Source organism: Mesoplodon bidens (genome assembly GCF_964165515.1).
Source record: "Mesoplodon bidens genome assembly, chromosome: 19".
NCBI classification, from domain to species: domain Eukaryota; kingdom Metazoa; phylum Chordata; class Mammalia; order Artiodactyla; family Ziphiidae; genus Mesoplodon; species Mesoplodon bidens.
The window spans coordinates 50,998,119-51,013,937 of record NC_138179.1 but is presented as its reverse complement, the minus strand read 5'-3'; the positions used below and the strand labels follow the sequence as shown (position 1 = coordinate 51,013,937).

Genomic DNA, 15,819 nt, shown 5'->3' with positions numbered 1-15,819 from the left:
TAATTAATTAATTTCTGGCTGCGTTGGGTCTTCGTTGCTGTGAGCGGGCTTTCTCTAGTTGCAGCAGGCGGTGGTTACTCTTCGTTGTGGCCCACGGGCTTCTCATTGCGGTGGCTTCTCTTGTTGCAGAGCACGGGCTCTAGGGCATGCGGGTTTCAGTAACTGTGGCGCACGGGCTTCAGTAGTTGTGACGCACGGGCTTAGTTGCTCCGTGGCATGTGGGATCTTCCCAGACCAGGGCTCAAACCCGTGTGCCCTGCATTGGCAGGCGGATTCTTAAACACTGAGCCACCAGGGAAGCCCAATAAATATGTTTTGATGTTGTAATATTTAAACCTGGTAAGGTCATTATTTTACATAGAATAAAGTGTGTCCTCTCCCACTAAAATATTTATTAGTTTTTCCTGTCTTCCCAAGGTAGTGTGTGGAATCTGATACTGCCACATGCAAAATGACTGGTAATTCAGTTATATCTACAATTCAGTGCTTAGATTTTGTTCTATCTTGAAGTAGGAATACAGGTAAAATACAAGGCTTCCCCATCCCATTTTCAATTCTTCATCAGTTATATATATATATATATATATATATATATTTTTTTTTTTTTTTTTTGCGGTACGCGGGCCTCTCACTGTTGTGGCCTCTCCCGTTGCGGAGCACAGGCTCCGGACGCGCAGGCTCAGCGGCCATGGCTCATGGGCCCAACCGCTCCACGGCATGTGGGATCTTCCTGGACCGGGACACGAACCCGTGTCCCCTGCATCGGCAGGAGGACACTCAACCACTGCGCCACCAGGGAAGCCCTATATATATATATTTTTTTATAAAAGTATATCTATGTATATTTGATATATATTTATAAAAAATATATATTTATCAAAAATTTTACGTGTTAAGAAGCCACCTTGATGGTTGCACACCGATGTGAATGTACTTACTGAATATTACACGTAAAAATTACACTGAGGGCTTCCCTGGTGGCGCAGTGGTTAAGAATCCGCCTGTCAATGCAGGAGACATGGGTTTGAGCCCTGGTCCAGGAAGATCCCACATGCCGTGGGGCAACTAAGCCGGTGCACCACAACTACCGAGCCTGCGCTTTAGAGCCCGCGTGCCACAACTACTGAACCCGTGTGGCTAGAGCCCGTGCTCCACAACAAGAGGAGCCACCACAATGAGAAGTCTACGCACCACAACGAAGAGTAGCGTCTGCTTGACACAACTAGAGAAAGCCCACGTGCAGCAACGAAGACCCAATGCAGTCAAAAAAAAATTACACTGAACTGTACACTTAAAAATGGTTAAAAGAGTAAATTTTATGTGATGTATCTTTTACCACATTAAAAAATAATTAAAAATGTTTTATTTTTAAAAATGCAATTGACTTGTGTATATGGACCTTGTAGTGTCATCTTTCTAAACTCCCTTATTAGTTCCAATAGCTTTTGAAGGAATAGTCCTTAGGATCTTCTATGTACAATCATGTCTTATGTCTTCTGTAAATACAGTTTTATTCCTTTCTTAAAAAAAAAGATATCTCTACATTAACAAAGCAAAGACTACCAGAATATAAAATCTTCTTTTCTGTACACTAAAACGCTTTTAAGATATGCCAAAGAGGAAGAATCATGACACAACAGATGTCAACTCAGATTAGGGAAGATAAGATTAAAATTACTTTGATTCAACACGTGAGAACAATTTGAGAATGACTTTGCTTCAACATGTGATTAACAGAAAAACACCATTAAGTCATGTATCATTCCTGAGCCACAGAGGAACTATGGCAGAGGGAAGTGGACACAGGCTTTCCAGCGTTCCTTGGACTATCATCTTATTTGATCACGGGGTGATTCAACCAGGGAGCACTGTTTGGTCTTGATCCATCCAGAAGACACACTCGATGACTTGCTTCTATCACAAATTTACAGATGGAGTTGAAGTAAGTAAGGGAAGGGACTCTGACAGTTCTCACTCAGAATCCTCAGAATAGACGCAGATCCCCCCTGAGAGCCTGCACAAAGGGACTGTCTGAGACCTGCAAACTCTGGGGTTCAACCGCCAAAGCCTTAAACTGGAGAGGTAAGGAGCCCAAGGGGCAGGCAGGCCAGGACTACGAAAATAAGAACTCCAAAACACACAAACAAAAACCATTAATAAAAAGTGCTAGGGGGAGGGGGAAGGGTAAGCTGTGACAAAGCGAAAGAGAGGCATGGACGTAAGGTAGATAGATAGTGGGAAGCAGCCGCATAGCACAGGGAGATCAGCTCGGTGCTTTGTGACCGCCTGGAGGGGTGGGATAGGGAGGGTGGGAGGGAGGGAGACGCAAGAGGGAAGGGATGTGGGAACAGATGTATATGTATGACTGATTCACTTTGTTATAAAGCAGAAACTAATAAAAAAAAAGTGCTAGGGCTGGATTTTCCAATTCTCAGTTAGACTGTTAAATAACTATTCTTAGAAATTTGTTGGGCTGATTTAACAAACCAAATGATAGAGATCAGGAAACTAAAACCATGTCAAAAGTTAATTTTTAATAATCTCCCAAATAGCTTTAATTAGCCAAATATACTAGCCCGGCATAGCTGGAGAGACATATTGATAGCATAATAAACACCAGTAGAGTCAAAATGGACTACAAATTTCAACATACATATAAAAACAGTGGAAGCCCTAGAAATAATAACTTAGTCCCAGATACTTGAGGAGATCAAATTATTAAATATAACATATTAAAGCAGTAACAGAAGATATTACATCTTACCACAGTGGAAATATTTTTTTTATTTCATCAGAAAAAAAAGCTGATTTAATTTTTTCATGGCTGGGAAAATAGGATCTTAAAAAGGAACTCTGACAAGAGCACCAACACAAATATGTCATGACTTAAACAGAAATCATCTTTACTGTAAGAAGGAGAAAAAAATACAACTTTCACAATACAGAAAATACAGACCATGCACAATATTATTACCAGTAGATCATGCAAAGATATTTTTTGAAAAAGAAACAAGCCTCAGTTTCCTCATTCATGAAATGAAAAGTTGAAATAGACTATTTAGTGATCAAAATTTTTATGCGTTAACAACGCTATCTTGGACTTCCCTGGTGGCGCAGTGGTTAAGAATCCGCCTGCCCATGCAGGGGACACAGGTTCGAGCCCTGGTCCAGGAAGTTCCCACATGCCGCGGAGCAACTAAGCCTGTGTGCGCCACAACTACTGAAGCCCACGCGCGTAGAGCCCGTGCTCCACAAAAAAGAGAAGCCACCGCAATGAGAAGCCCGCGGGCCACAACGAAGAGTAGCCCCCACTCGCCGCAACTAGAGAAAGCCCGCGCGCAGCAATGAAGACCCAACGCAGCCAAAAGTAAATAAATAAATAAATTTATAAAACAAAAAAACAAAAAACAAGCCATCTCGGGGGATAGGGAAGGATGGATTGCGAGTTTGGGGTTAGCAGATGCAAACGACTGCATATAGAATGGATAAAAAACAAGGTCCTACTGTATAGCACAGGGAACTATATTCAATTTCCTGTGATAAACCATAATGGAAAGAATATTAAAAAATGTATATATATGTATAACTGAATCGCTTTGCTATACAGCAGAAATTAACACATTATAAATCAACTATACTTCAATAAAAAAGAAAAAAAGAAGATATCTCGATGGTTGCACATCAGTGTGAATGTACTTAATGCCACTGAACTGTACATTTAAAAATAGTTATAGGGCTGGGCTTCCCTGGTGGCGCAGTGGTTGGGAGTCCGCCTGCCAATGCAGGGGACATGGGTTCGTGCCCCGGTCTGGGAGGATCCCACGTGCCGCGGAGCGGCTGGGCCCGTGAGCCGTGGCCGCTGGGCCTGTGCGTCCGGAGCCTGTGCTCCGCAACGGGAGAGGCCGTGACAGTGAGAGGCCCGCGTACCGCAAAAAAAAAAAAAAAAAAAAAATAGTTATAGGGCTTCCCTGGTGGCGCAGTGGTTGAGAGTCCGCCTGCCGATGCAGGGGACACGGGTTCGTGCCCCGGTCCGGGAGGATCCCACATGCCGCGGAGCGGCTGGGCCCGTGAGCCATGGCCGCTGAGCCTGCGCGTCCGGAGCCTGTGCTCCGCAACGGGAGGGGCCACAGCAGTGAGAGGCCCGCGTACCGCAAAAAAAAATAATAATAATAATTAAAATAAATAAATAAATAAAAAATAAAAATAGTTATAATGGTAAATGAGCTATAGGGGTGACAGGAGTCCCCAGGCAACCCCTCCCGAGGAGAACTGCCTCTACCCTTCCCTTTCCTTAGGGTGTGGTTGTCATTTTCTCTGTGAACACTGTGGGGGAAAGGTTGAGAAGGCTTAATTAATAAATGATCTTTCGGTCCCATCCAGCTGTAGCATGCTGTCACTATGCCTCCAATAAACGAACATCGTCATGCACAGTGACAACAATTTGAACAGACAGAACCCCCGTTCTACACAAAGAAGTTATAACAGATAATGAAAATGACAGAAACATTTCTATTTCCCTAAAAGCTACTTTTCTGGAAAGTACATTTAAAGAACATCAAGATTAAAAAAATTAAATACACTTTAAAGCAGGCATTCCTAGCAAAATGTGTTTTAGGGCAGACTGAAATGAGGGCCTAAGGTCATCCATTTGATGGCTGTAACTGTAGCAATTACCAACTAAGAAAATGTTGCCATTACATTCTCCCCAGCCACAGTTGCAGGGACAACATGGACATGAACTAAGGACAAACACAGAATCCTGAAACTGTCATCATGAAATACATAATTTCCAATAAGTAGTATAAAAAAAGGACGCAAAAAATACATAATAAAATCAAAAAATTGAAATTTGCCCCTATCCTTTCTCTAATGGGTATAAAGATATTAAAACACAATCATTTATTATTTTTTAATAAACTTATTTAATTGTTTGTTTATTTTTGGCTGCATTGGGTCTTTGTTGCTGCGAGCGGGCTTTTCTCTTTAGTTGCGGCGAGTGGGGGCTACTCTTCGTTGCAGTGCACGGGCTTCTCATTAAGGTGGCTTCTCTTGTTGTGGAGCACGGGCTGTAGGTGCGCGTGCTTCAGTAGTTGTGGCACATGGGCTCAGTAGTTGTGGCTCAAGGGCTCTAGAGCGCAGCCTCAGTAGTTGCAGCGCACAGGCTTAGGTGCTCAGCAGCATGTGGGATCTTCCCAGACCAGGGCTCGAACCCGTGTCCCCTGCGTTCTCTGAGTCACCAGGGAAGCCCCAATCATTTATTCCTAAAATAGTGCATGATTTTTTTCCAGAGCACTGAAGGCATACACAAATTTACCTTAGCATTCAAGAGATTCCTAAACGAACGTTCTCAAATTTATACCTAGGATAAGTGCTTCACTTGAAATCAAGTATGAAGTACATAGGGTGCAATTATATGATTTTTGCTACTTTTTATGTTTTTAAATGTCCAAAATCAAAAGTTTGAAAGTTTAATTGTAGATTATATCTTTTTTTTTTTTTTTTTTTGCGGTACGTGGGCCTCTCACTGTTGTGGCCTCTCCCGTTGCGGAGCACAGGCTCTGGACGTGCAGGCTCAGTGGCCATGGCTCACGGGCCCAGCCGCTCCGCGGCATGTGGGATCTTCCCGGACCGGGGCACGAACCCGTGTCCCCTGCATCAGCAGGTGGACTCTCAACCACCGCGCCACCAGGGAAGCTCCTCTTGTTACTTTTTAACAAGTCTCTAAGTGATGCTGATCCTGCTGGGCCAGAACCATATCTGAGGAATATAGCTAGAGAGCAACAGCTTTCAAACTGAGATGCGTGAGAATCATGGGGAGGGCTCCTTAAACCAGATTGTTGGGCCCCACCCCCAGATCTGAGGTGGGGTATGAAATTCTGCATTACTTTTTGTTTTTTTTTTTGGCCGCATTGCAAGGCTTATGAGATCTTAGTTCCCTGACCACGGATTGAACCCGGGCAGTGAAAGCACCAAGTCCTAACCACTGGACTGCCAGGGAATTCCCTGAATTTCTAACAAGTTCCCAGGCAATACTGATGTTGCTTGTCTGGAATCCACACTTTGAGAATCACTGCTCTCAAGGAAAGAATATTAGATTGGGAGAGAGAACACCTGGGTCTAACCTCCTCTCTGTTACTAACTGGCCCTCTGACTCTATCAGGTAGAAATGCAGTCAGCTGCAATTAAAAGAGCATTCAATTAAGAGTAGCTTAAATAAATTGTAGTTTGTTTTTCTCACTTGGTGAATCCAGAGGTGGGGAGTCCAGGGTTGAGGTACCTATTAGGAAGCCATCAAGGACACATGGCCTTTCTATCTTTGTGTTCTTCCATCACTAATGTGTGGCTTTTTGTGCTCATGGACACAAGACAGCTGTTGAACCAAGTTCCAAGCAGAAGGAAGGGAATAGAGCAAAGGTGGAAGGGGCAACCGGCTGCACTTGCCCTTCTGAAAAAGTTTTCCCAGGAGTCTCGCTCCATGGCTTCTGCTTACATCTCACTGGCCAGAACTGAGGCAACCATAGACCAATCATTGGAAGGTGACTAGACAGAGGGGATTGGACTCGCCAACCAACAACGTCTACCACAGTGATCTAAGACACAGACACAGATCTTAATATAACAACAAGACAAACAGAAGCTCCAAAACCTAAGTACACATCTCAGCTCTCTGATCCCCAGTCTCCTCATTTGTAAAGTGTATGAGATACACTACTGGCATTTTGGCAGAACAATTCACCCGCAGTGTGGGTCTGTCCTGTACATTGCAGGACATTTAGTATCTCTGATCTCTAGGTACTCAGTATTGCCCACCCCCACCTTTGTGATAAAACCAAATAGGCCTCTGCTGTTTTGCTGCTGATGCCTCCAGTTGGGGTGGAGCATGGTAGGGGACTATCTTCTGGGGTTGGAAACCATCGTACTATATGGTGTCTGGTCCAAAATCAAGTGATTCTTCCTGGCCTCTTCGATAAAGGCTAGTGTTTTTTTGTTTTTTTTCTTTTGTTTGTTTGTTTGTTTGAAGCCCTGGCTACACAGCAGGAGCATGGGTCCTCACTTTTCACCTCATGGTGGGTAGGCATTTTTCATCTCCTTATTGCTATTTTTAGACATTACTTTTTTTTTTTGAAGTATAGTTTATTTACAATGTTGTGTTAGTTTCTGGTGTATAGCAAAGTGATTCAGATATATATAGATACACAGGTATATTGTTTTTCAGATTCTTTTCTATCATAGTTTATTGTAAGATATTGAATATAGTTCCCTGTGCTATACAGTAGGACCTCATTGTTTATCCATTCTAAATGTAATAGTTTGCATCTACCAACCCCAAACTCCCAGTCCATCCCTCTCCCCGCTTCCCCCTTGGCAACCAGAAGTCTGATCTCTATGTCTGTGAGTCTATTTCTATTTTGTAGACAGGTTCATTTGTGCCATTTAGATTCCACATATAAGTGAAATCATATGGTATTTGTCTTTCTCTTTCTGACTTACTTCACTTAGTATGCTAGTGTCTAGGTCCATCCATGTTGCCGCAAATGGCATTATTTCATTCTTTTTTATGGCTGAGTAATAATCCATTGTGTATGTGTACCACATCTTATTTATCCATTCATCTGTCGGACATTTAGGTTGCTTCCATGTCTTGGCTACTGTAAATAGTGCTGCTATGAACACTGGGGTGCATGTATTTTTTCAAATTAGAGTTATCTCTGGATATGTGCCCAGGAGTGGAATTGCTGGATCATATGGCAACTCTATTTTTAGTTTTTTAAGGAACCTTCATACTGCTCTCCACAGTGGCTGCACCAATTTACATTCCCACCAGCAGTGTAGAAGGGCTCCTTTTTCTCCACACCCTCTCCAGCATTTGTTATTTGTAGACTTTTTAATGATGGCCATCCTGACTGGTGTGAGGTGGTACTTCATTGTAGTTTTGATTTACATTTCTCTAATAATTAGAGATGTTGAGCATCTTTTCATGTGCCTATTGGCTATCTGGATTCCTCTTTGGAGAAATGTCTATTTGGGTCTTCTGCCCACTTTTGACTGGGTTGTGGGTTTTTTGTTATTGAGCTGTATGAGCTGTTTGTATATTTTGAAAATTAAGCCCTTGTCAGTTGCATTGTTTGTGAATATTTTCTCCCAGTCCATAGGTTTAGACAATTACCCTTTTACCTTGTTGAAAAAGCCCTCCTCCTCCTTTTTTTTTAAATAAATTTATTTATTTTTGGCTGTGTTGGGTCTTCATTGCTGCACGCAGGCTTTCTCTAGTTGCAGCGAGTGGAGGCTACTCTTTGATGCGGTGCGCGGGCTTCTCACTGTGGCAGCTTCTCTTGTTGCAGAGCACGGGCTCGAGGCATGCAGGCTTCAGTAGTTGCAGCATGTGGGCTCAGTAGTTGTGGCTCGCAGGCTCTAGAGCACAGTCTCAGTAGTTGTGGCACATGGACTTAGTTGCTCCGTGGCATGTGGGATCTTTGCGGACCAGGGCTTGAACCCATGTCCCCTCCATTGGCAGGTGGATTCTTAACCACTGCGCTACCAGGGAAGCACCCCTCCTCCTCCTTTGAGGCACCTGTTATCCACCACCACACTCTTCTACTGCTTGCTCCAAAGACCTACCTACTTCCAAATCATTCTTCCACATTCTCCAGACTTTCCTCTCCACTCCAAGCCTCACCATCCTATGGACGGTCCTGACTGTACTGGCTGTTCCCTGACCTCCTCACCTCCAATGCCCTTTACCACTTCTCTACTTGTCACCCACACTATGGACAGACCTCAGCACTTGCCATCCCACAAACTATTCCTTAACTTCAAACTTGACTGGCTCATTCTTGCACCACAGCTTCCTGCACCTCCACCTTCTCATTCCCTTTGTCCCATTCTTCTTTGAAATGTTGATTTCACTCTCCCAAGCAATCAGCCCCTTCCTAGCTTTACATTCTTGTCCGGGCAGTCTGGATAATCGGATCCATCCCTCCTTTATTCCCCAGATCTTCACCTCATCCTCCTGGTAAAACCCAGCCCTGGCTCTCACTGATCTGCTTCTGACACCCACATTGGGCAGCTGAACACTGCCCGAGGCAGCGTACCCCACCCCGCGGACTATTGCCTTGACATCCTGATGGTCCCTAACTGCCCCAACCTTCTCCAGCCACTGGGCTGGGAGTCCTTCTACTTGTCCTCGTCAGCCCTCTCTTCTGCTCCCTACCTTTGTCACCTCCCCTCTCACTCTCACTCGAAGCAGATAACTTCACTCCTACTTGACAGTGAAAATAGAAGCCACCAGGCAGAATCCCCCTCAACTTCCTGCCCCCCACTCCCACCCCACTAAAACACTTATTTTTATCCGCATGCATCCTTTCCTCCCTTTCATTGTGGGAAAAGCTTCCTTCCTGTAGTTAATCCCTCCACCTGAGCCCTGCATCCCAATAGCTCCAGTCTCCTCAGGGACTTGGTTCTTAAAATCCTCTCTGTCCCTTCAGTATTTCAACATGATGTTGAAATACGGAGGCTTTTGCAAGCTTCTCCCATGTTCTAAAAAGCAGTGTTCCCCAGACACTACATTCCCACCTCCTCTGTAAAAGTCTCCCTTTCTCTCTTTTCCCCTTTAAAGCTGGAATTCTTAAACTTTTTTCACACCACGGATGCTTTTGGCAGTCTGGTAGATTTCTGAATGCATACAACAATATACACAGAATTACCATGGAAACCAATTATATTGAAATACAGTTGTTACAATAGATTAAAATTTGTGACACAGTAATACATGTGCTTCTTTCATTTTATTTTTCTGTCATCCACGAATGCATTAAATAATGAGATACTGGGACTTACCTGGTGGTCCAGGGGCTAAGACTCCGAGCTCCCAATGCAGGGGGCCCGGGTTCGATTCCTGGTCAGTGAACTAGATCCCACATGCCGCAACTAAGAGTTAGCATGCCGCAACTAAAGATCCTGCATGCCACAGCTAAAAGATCTGACACATGGCGACGAAGATCCCACATGCTGCAACTGAGACTCGATGCAGCCAAATAAATAAATAAATATTTTTTAAAAGAAAATAAATACATAAGATCTTGAAGTGAGTCTAGTAACTCCCATATTCGCAAGCAGTGATGATTATAAACAATATCGTGCAACATCTGCATCAATTGTCATGTGATCTAAAAATAGCTGTGATTTTTACAGGTGACAAAGTCACAGTCACTGCTAATACTCGTGAAGTGTGATGCCTACAGTTATAATGGAAGGGAAGGCTAAATTTTAATTAGAGGTGAGTGAAAAATCAAAATATAATTTTCTTCTCATCCAAGTTCATGGATTCCCCTGAATTCTATTCATAGACCCCTTGGAGGGGATCAGTGAGCCCCAGATTAAAGCCCCTGTTTTAAAGTCTATACTCCCTGACCACCTCCTTATCTTTCATTCATGTCTTAATTTTAGGATTTATTAGTGCCAACTATGTATAAGGGTAAGTAACCTTTTGCAATCTAGTTTTTTTTTTTTTTCTTTTTTGCGGTACACGGGCCTCTCACTGTTGTGGCCTCTCCCGTTGTGGAGCACAGGCTCCGGACGTGCAGGCTCAGCGGCCATGGCTCAAGGGCCCAGCCGCTCCGTGGCATGTGGGATCTTCCCGGACCGGGGCACGAACCCGTGTCCCCTGCATCGGCAGGCGGACTCTCAACCACTGCGCCACCAGGGAAGCCCTGCAATCTAGTTTTTATTCTCGTCGCCCGGGGTCACTATCCTCATCCAAGTCACCAGTGTTCCCCCACACTAGAAGGACGCTTTTCTATCTCCATATGACTCCATCTCCCTGCAGCTTCAAATGTCAAATCATTTCCTCCTTGGAAATTTCTCCTTCCTAGGCTTCTGCAGTATCCTTCTCTATGGCCATGCCTCCAGCTGCGAGTAAAAAAAAATTTTTTTTAAAGAAGATTTAAACTATAAGGAAATATCCCACATTTTAATAGGTCCAGGTATGAGGCAGCTCCAGGGCTGATTCATTGGATGGCTCAGCAGCAGCATCAGGGACCCAGGTGCCTTCCATCTTTCTGCTCTACCACCCTCAGCACGATGGCTCATCCTCAAGATGCTCTCTGCACAGTGAAAAGAAGACTGTTGCGGGCTTCCTTGGTGGCGCAGTGGTTGAGAGTCCGCCTGCCGATGCAGGGGACACGGTTTCGTGCCCCGGTCCGGGAAGATCCCACATGCCGTGGAGCGGCTGGGCCCGTGAGCCATGGCTGCTGAGCCTGTGCATCTGGAGCCTGTGCTCCGCAACGGCAGAGGCCACAGCAGTGAGAGGCCCGCGTACCGCCAAAAAAAAAAAAAAAAAAAGACTGTTGCAGTTCCAGGTGCCAACATGCAATTTTTAAAATAAATGTATTTATTTTATTGACTTATTTTTGGCTGCATTGGGTCTTCATGGCTGCACACGCGGGCTTTCTCTAGTTGAGCAGGGGCTACTCTTCGTTGCTGTGCGCGGGCTTCTCATTGCAGTGGCTTCTCTTGTTGGGAGCACGGGCTCTAGGTGCGTGGGCTTCAGTAGTTGTGGCTCACGGGCTCTAGAGCGCAGGTCAGTAGTTGTGGTGCATGGGCTTAGTTGCTCCGCGGCATGGGGATTTTCCCGGAGCAGGGCTCAAACCTGTGTTCTTTTTTAAAAATTTGTTTATTTTAATTAATTTATTTTTGGCTGCGTTGTGTCTTCATTGCTGCACGTGGGCTTTCTCTAGTTGCGGCGAGTGGGGTCTTCTCTTGTGGAGCAGGGGCTCTAGGCACGCAGGCTTCAGTAGTTGTGGCACGAGGGCTCACCAGTTGTGGCTCACGGGCTCTAGAGTGCAGGCTCAGTAGTTGTGGAGCACAGGCTTAGCTGCTCCGCGGCATGTGGGATCTTCCCGGACCAGGGCTCAAACCTGTGTCCCCTGCATTGGCAGGTAGATTCTTAATCACTGCACCACCAGGGAAGCCCCCCAACATGCAATGGAAGAAGAGAGTGTGTCTCTTCCTTTCTTTTCTTTTTGGCCACGCCTCGCACCTTGCAGGATCTTAGTTCCCCCCCGCCCAGAGATTGAACTCGGGCCTCAGCAGTGAAAGCGCCGAAAGCTAACCACTGGACCGCCAGGGAATTCCCTCTTCCTATCTATTTTTATCCAGTGAGGAGACACTCCCCAGAAGACCCCAGAAGTCTTTCCTTACATCTCACTGACCTAAATTGCATCACATGTCCCTTCCTACATCAGTCGCTGGCAAGGAAACTGTGATAACCATAGTTGGCTTGGATTAATCAGGATTTACTGCTGCTTGGAGGAAAGGTGGAATGCAGAACAAAATCAGGGCTCTGCCAGGAATGAAGAGGGTAGGCAATCAAACCTCACTGATGTGCACTAGTTTTTCTTCTGCCTTTTGCTTGCTCCTTCACTTTTCTTTGCAATACAGTCTTCCTACCCCTTAGGTGTTGTATTCTATCAGGTTCTATTCCAGTCCTCTTCCAAGCTAGGACCATCCCACACCATGCAGTCTCCCTGAGTGACCCTATTCAGGCCTATAGCTTTAACTGCCACTTGGGTACAGCCGACTCTCCACCCAGACATTGCTCCTTAGTTCTAGGCCTGTGTATTCCCTGCTGCGTACTGGCCCCTGACTTCCATCTGGATATTCTTCAGGCCTCTCGAACTCAACCTGTGCAAACACACTCCTCCTGAGTTCCCTGTGTCTCAGTACATGGCCCTACCTTCACCCAACATCCCAAGATTGAAACCTGTCCACTCAGACTCTTCCCTCTCCCTTACCCCCATGACACGTTCAGTCGTCTTGAACTGCTGTAGATTCTCTCCACTCAGTATCTCTAAACTCTGTCCCTTGGGCAGGGCCCTCCTCATTTCAGGCCTGGCTGGTAACCTTGCCTCTTGCTCCACTCCATGCCTGTCTTGCTGACACCAGCTGATACCTCCCAGTCCCTGAGACACACCCTCATTTCCAAACCTCACACCTCTGCCTCCTTACTTCCCAAGATACCCATGCTCCTGGCATACTGCGGGCCTGGCATCCAGGAAAGGCCAGAGACGAAGGTGCATCCAAAATAATGTCTTATTGGGAATTCCCTGGCGGTCCAGTGGTTAGGACCCCGTGCTTTCACTGCCGAGGGCCCAGGTTCAATCCCTGGTTGTAGAACTAAGATCCCTCATGCCACAAGGTGAGGCAAAAAAAAAAAAAAAAAAAAGTCAAAATTATGTCTTATTCAACCTGGAATGTTCAATAAATGCTTAGGACATATACAAACTTGTTAGTTGACAAGTGCTACATTTATTATCCGACACAAACCAAGGCCTCAGACAAAGGAATGCCACATCCCATTACATTATCATAACCTGGATCAGAGAATATGGAGCCAAGCAAATTAAACTCAACACTCAATAATCAAGCCATGGGTAATGAACTTGAGACCCTATGAGAAGGACCACAAACCTGGGCCTTCTGTTCAACCTCAACAGAAGTCAGATCTGAAACTGAATCTGTAGGATCATCACAAAGTAATTAGGTTTTAATTTTTTCAAATGTATTTAAAGCAATCACTCATTTTGTTTTTACTCTGAATAAGATCTTCATCTGTAGCAGCAGCTGCCAAGCTATACCTGAGTTCCAATTGCATGTCGTGATAATAACAGCGGCTAATATTTGTTGAGCGTTGACTATGTCAGGCACTGTGCTAAGTGCGCATGCATCATCTCATTTAACCCAGATAAACAGGTCAGTTCTCAGCAGAAATGGAAAGCACAGCCTGCTAATAACTGGGAGGATTTATGTTCAGCTCTGCTAATGTACACAAGCATCTCAGTTTCCAACCCATTTCTACAGACTTGGAGGAGGCTCTAACTTGTCAGAGATGGCTTCTTAGAGAAAACTTACACTGCAACTTCTCCAACTCAGAGAAATTCACACGTTCTAACCTGTTTGCCTGTAAACTAAGGTTTGAAGGAAGCTTTCCCACTTCTGGGAGACTAGAAGGAGGAGCAAGGCACTGTTATTAACCAAGAAAAGGCTGAAATTAAAGTCTCGCGTTTCACAAGTGTTCATAAACTGCTTTCAGCTTATTATTTTAAAGGAAGCAAACAGCCGTTCCAGAGTCACAAGGAGGGGAGGGCTGGCAAGCTCACCCGCACCTCAGAAGCCCTCCACTTCACCTGGGCAGACTCGGAGAAGGGCCTGGCTAAGCCTCTGAAGACAGGCAGCCCCAAGGAGCGGATCTGTCGGGGGAGGGGAGCTTCGGGGCTGAAGGAGGAGCTCCGTCCCCACCCTCAAACTTCAAAGGGAGCAGCCAGATCTTCCCTGAAAAGGCTGGGCTGCAGATCCTCCAGGAGGTCGCTGGAGCTCTTCCGACAGCCCGGCGGGAGCTGGGGGGAGCGGGCGGGGAGGCCCGGTGGGGTGAGGGGAGGGAAACTGAGCCCAGGAGGGGGCAGGCGTGGGGCGAGCCAGAGCCTTCTAAAGAAGCCCTGAAGATTCTTGGCGGCCGGAGCTGGAAGGCGGCCGAGTTCTCTTTTGAAAAAAGAGAGAGAGAGAAAACAACAACAACAACAACAACAACAACAACAAAGAAACCAAAACAACAGCTCGTCTGAGCATGACTCTTGGCCGTGGTGCTTTCACTAGCGCCTCTGCAGCGGCTCCCAGAGAAAGCTCGCCAGACGGGGACAGACGGACAGCCCAACTGAGCGGAAGAGCGGCCAGAAGCCGGCCCAGGTCGGAGCGGGTGCTTGGAAGTTTGGGGTGGGGGTGAGGGCGGACTGCACCGACGCTGCCATAATTGGTTCAGAGACAATTGGCCATCCATATGGAAAAGATAAAGTAGATCCCTATCTTACAGCAGGCCTCCAAATAAGTTCCAGATGCACTAAAGACCTCCAGGAAACAAGCAAAACTACTATGGGGCTTTGGGAAGAAAACACAGGACAGCTTTATAATAGTGGGAGAAGGGACAGTTCCTTTAACAAGGTCTAAAACGTGCAAAATGTAAATGAAGAGATGGATAACTTTGTCTACGTTAAAATGAAAATCGTCTCTAAGGCAAAAGATATCACACCAAAGTGTAAAGACAAGCCACAGACCCCATAATATTTGCAACCCATACAACCAAGAAGAAATTCGTAGAATATCTTAAAATGTCTAAGAGGAACAGCTCAATAGAAAAAAAAAAATGGGCAAAGGAAATGAACAGGCAATTCCAGAAGGTCAGTTACAAAAGAAAATTGAATCAACTTTACTTGTGATCATAACTGGAAGTTACAACCATGAGATTCCATTGAGCATCTGTGGGATTGACAAAAATTAAGATCTGATAACCTGTGTGGAACTGAGTACAGAGAAATGAGAATTATGTTGCTAGTAAAAGTGTAAATTGTACAACCATCTAGGAAAAAATATGCCAAACCTTGTAAAGTTGAAGCTGCACAAGCTCTTGGTAGAGATATTTTCCTTCACATTCACAGGTGGACGAGTCCTGTACTCACTCGATGTAAGAGAGAATAGTGGAAACAATCTAACTGGCCCTGTGTGGAAATAGAATAGACTGGTTTTATTCATCCAATGAAATACTTTGAAGCAGTTAAAAGGAATGAAATAAATCTACATGTGTCAACATGGCTAAATCACAAAATCTAATGTAGGGTGAAAAAAACCAGGTTACAAAAGGATATCACACTCTGATACCATTTATGTAAAATTTCAAAACAAAAAATATATAGTAAAAATATAAAATCATGCTTGTATGTTTAAAAATTTTTTTAATTTAAAATAAAATAGAAAAAAATAAAATAAAATAGA

General features: G+C 44.9%; 1 protein-coding gene across 1 annotated transcript in view; it reads right to left on the bottom strand.

The window, feature by feature from the left end:
- RETREG3 (reticulophagy regulator family member 3) overlaps positions 1 to 15,493 on the bottom strand; it is a 57,749-nt gene extending 42,256 nt beyond the window's left edge. The window contains exon 1 of the mRNA XM_081218585.1: positions 15,428 to 15,493. The gene's annotated coding sequence lies outside the window, so the exon portion shown is untranslated. The remainder of the gene's footprint in view (positions 1 to 15,427) is intronic.
- Between the last annotated feature and the right edge of the window lie 326 nt (positions 15,494 to 15,819).